The 4,000-nt window shown below is 41.5% G+C and overlaps 1 pseudogene; it reads left to right on the forward strand.

Moving 5' to 3' along the window:
* The first annotated feature begins 1,502 nt into the window (after positions 1 to 1,502).
* LOC101605153 lies at positions 1,503 to 3,076 on the forward strand (annotated as a pseudogene).
* The last annotated feature ends 924 nt before the right edge of the window (positions 3,077 to 4,000 follow it).

Genomic DNA, 4,000 nt, shown 5'->3' on the forward strand with positions numbered 1-4,000 from the left:
GATCGATGTAGATAGATCCTTAGGAGGGAGCCACCCCATCATACCTCAAAAGGGCTCCTGCTGAAACTAAGGAAAATTAGTGAAACAAGCAAGGATGCTGTTTTCCTGATGAACCAGATACCAGCACAAGGGGGAAGGAGACCAACACAGAAAAATCAACGCCTATTAAATCAGAGCCCCAGAGCCCCAGAAGCCCCCAACACCTCATCACTGAAGCAGACCAAAAATGAGCCCAACATGGCTCAGGGACATTTTGCGGAAGATGGGGCTGAAAGAATGTCAGAGCCACATATTGGGCATGATATGCAGAGACTTTTATCCTATCCATAACTGTGGGCTAACTCCACAATGCAAGACCCATATACCTCAACAAGGAGGGGCCAATGGGGAGGGGGTAGGTCATGGATGAGCCTAATAATGGTACCAAACTGACTGTATTTCCTGAATGCAAAACTAATTAATAAAAATAAAAAAAGATATACTAACAAAAACAACATGGTGCTGGCACAAAGACAGATATGTAGATCAATGGAATAGAATAAAGGATGCAGACATTCATCCAGGCAGCTACAGCCATCTGATTTTTGACAAAAAATGCCAAACATATTCATTGGAGAAAAAGACAGCCTTTTCAACAAGTGGTGCTGGGAAAACTGGATAACTATATATAAAAGAATGAAAATAATAGATCCTTGTTTTTCTCCACACACAAGAATCAATTCCAAGTGGATTAGGGTCCTTAATATTAGACCTGAAATTCTGAAAGTGCTAGTAGAAAAGTTAGGGGAAACCTTTCACCATATTGGCATAGGCAATGACTTTTTGACTACAACCCCAATTGCTCAGGAAATAAAACCACTAATAAACCACTGGGATCTCATGAAATTACAAAGCTGTTGTACAACAAACGACACTGTGAATAGAGCAGAGAGAAAACCTGCTGAATGGGAGAAAATATTTGGCAGCTACATATCTGACAGAAGATTAATATCCAGAATATACAAAGAACTTAAAAAATGAAACAATCAGAAATCAAACAACCAATTAAAAATTAGCTATGGAACTAAATAGAGAGTTGTCATCAAAATAAATACAGGTGGCATATAAATATATAAAACTCTGTTCTACATCATTAGCCATCAGGAAATGTAAATCAAAACTACTTTGAGATTCCTTCTCACTCACGTCAGAATAGCTACCATCAAGAAAACAAATGAGCCCCTTCCCCTCGGTCCGCGGGGATCGAGGGGGCCCTCCCTCCCCTTTTTCCGGGCAGGCCCGTCCCTGTCAGCCAGGCAGTGAACACCGCTGCCTGCAGAGGCGGTCGGGACCCAAGTCTGCAGCGGCGCCATTGGCGTGTGGAAAATGCCACTAGATGGCGGGTTAGGGTTGCAGCTCCGTTGAAGGCGCCCACCCCCCCGCTCCCGAACCCCCGGCGACCACCCCGTAACAACCCCCCCATATCGGGAATAACATACCGGAGACTTTTGGGGGGAAACTAGGTCGGCGGCCAGCAGCACCCAGATGGGCAGCTGAGGATAGCCTTTGAAGTTGTTCAGAAGGTGTTGAGCTGTACAGAACTGCTACACCGTAGAAGAACTTCTCCAGCAATGATTACTTCAGAGCTACCGGTGTTGCAGGATTCGACTAATGAAACTACCGCTCATTCTGATGCTGGCAGCGAACTCGAAGAAACAGAGGTCAAAGGAAAAAGAAAAAGGGTCGACCTAGCCGGCCTCCATCTACAAATAAGAAACCCCGAAAATGTCCAGGAGAAAAGAGCAGAATTGAAGCTGGAGTTAGAAGAGCTTGTCGTGGAAGGGCTAACGGACACCCTCAACAGAATGGTGAAGGGGAGCCTGTCACATTATTTGAGGTGGTGAAACTGGGGAAGAGTGCAATGCAGTCCATGGTGGATGACTGGATTGAATCATATAAACAAGACAGGGACATCGCACTTCTGGATTTAATCAACTTTTTTTTTAAATTATTTATTTATTTATTTGAGAGCGACAGACACAGAGAGAAAGACAGATAGAGGGAGAGAGAGAGAGTGGGCGCACCAGGGCTTCCAGCCTCTGCAAACGAACTCCAGACGCGTGCGCCCTCTTGTGCATCTGGCTAACGTGGGACTTGGGGAACCGAGCCTCGAACCGGGGTCCTTAGGCTTCACAGGCAAGCGCTTAACCGCTAAGCCATCTCTCCAGCCCTAATCAACTTTTTTATCCAGTGTTCAGGATGTCGAGGTACTGTGAAAAAAGAGATGTTTCGAAATATGCAGAATGCAGAAATCATCAGAAAAATGACTGAAGAATTTGATGAGGACAGTGGTGATTATCCCCTTACCATGCCTGGCCCTCAGTGGAAAAAATTTCATTCCAACTTTTGTGAATTTATTGGAGTCCTAATTTGACAATGTCAGTATAGCATAATTTACGATGAATATATGATGGACACAGTAATCTTTCTTTTGACTGGTTTGTCAGACTCCCAGGTCAGAGCTTTTAGGCATACAAGTACCCTTGCTGCCATGAAGTTGATGACTGCTTTGGTAAATATTGCCTTAAACCTCAGTATACATCAAGATAATACACAGAGACAGTATGAAGCTGAGAGAAATAAGATGATTGGGAAGAGAGCCAACAAAAGGCTGGAGTTACTACTTCAGAAATGCAAAGAGCTACAAGAAAATCAAGATGAAATTGAAAATATGATGAACTCTATTTTTAAGGGTATATTTGTTCATAGATACCGTGACGCAATTGCTGAGATTAGAGCCATTTGTATTGAAGAAATTGGAGTATGGATGAAAATGTATAGTGATGCCTTCCTAAATGACAGTTTTCTAAAATATGTTGGCTGGACTCTTCATGACAGGCAAGGGGAAGTCAGGCTGAAGTGTTTGAAAGCTCTACAGAGCCTGTACACAAATAGAGAATTATTTCCCAAATTGGAGCTATTTACTAATCGATTTAAGGATCACATTGTATCAATGACACTTGATAAGGAATATGATGTTGCAGTGGAAGCTATTCCATTGGTCACTCTGATACTTCAAATTGGTCCTTACTTATAGTAGAGGAACACCATCACTGAGCCACAAACCTATTCTGTGATATATACTGCTATGCTATAGGTTCCTGTGTGTTCTGAGTGCTCTAGGATTTCCTTTTTTTCTGTTAATGATCTTGAGTAAAATTAATATATTAATGTAGTAAATCCTATTTGAATTTTATTTGTTTAAATACAGTGTTGGATTTGATTATTTTTTAGGACTTTCATTGGTACTGAATAAATTTGAGTTTTTTTTTTAATTTAATTTATTAGTTTTCTTTTCAGTAAATACAGGCAGTTTGGTACCATTATTTAAGCTCATCTGTGATCTACCCCCTCCCATTAGACCCTCCTTGTTATTGAAAATGGGTCGTGCATTGTGGAGTTAGCCCCCAGTTATTAGTATGATAAATGTCTCTGAAAATCATGACCCAACATGTAACTCTGACATTCTTTCCGCCCCCTCTTCCGCAAGATTTCCCTGAGCCATGTTGGGTTCATTTTTGGTCTGCTTCAGTGCTGAGGTGTTGGGGGCCTCTGAGGCTCTGGCTCTCTGATTTGGTAGGAGTTGATTTTTCTCTGCATTGATCTCCTTCCCCTTTGTGCTGGTATCCAGTTCACAGGAAAACATCACCCTTGCTAATTTGACAGTTTTTTAAGTAAAAAAAAAAAAAAAAAGAAAACAAATGACAATAAATGTTGGCAAGGACACAGAAAAAGGGGAACCCTTGTACACTCTTGGTGGGAATATAATCTGGTACAGTCATTGTAGAAATCAGTGTGGAGGTTCTTAAGACAGCTAAACATAGATTTACCATATGATACAGCTATAGCATTCCTAACCATAGATCCAAATGCCTCTTCTCACTCCCTTAGAAATACTTGCACAACCATGTATATTACTGCTTTATTTACAATAGCTAAGAAATGGAACAGCCTAGATGTT

The sequence above is a fragment of the Jaculus jaculus genome, chromosome X (assembly GCF_020740685.1).
Source record: "Jaculus jaculus isolate mJacJac1 chromosome X, mJacJac1.mat.Y.cur, whole genome shotgun sequence".
NCBI lineage: Eukaryota > Metazoa > Chordata > Mammalia > Rodentia > Dipodidae > Jaculus > Jaculus jaculus.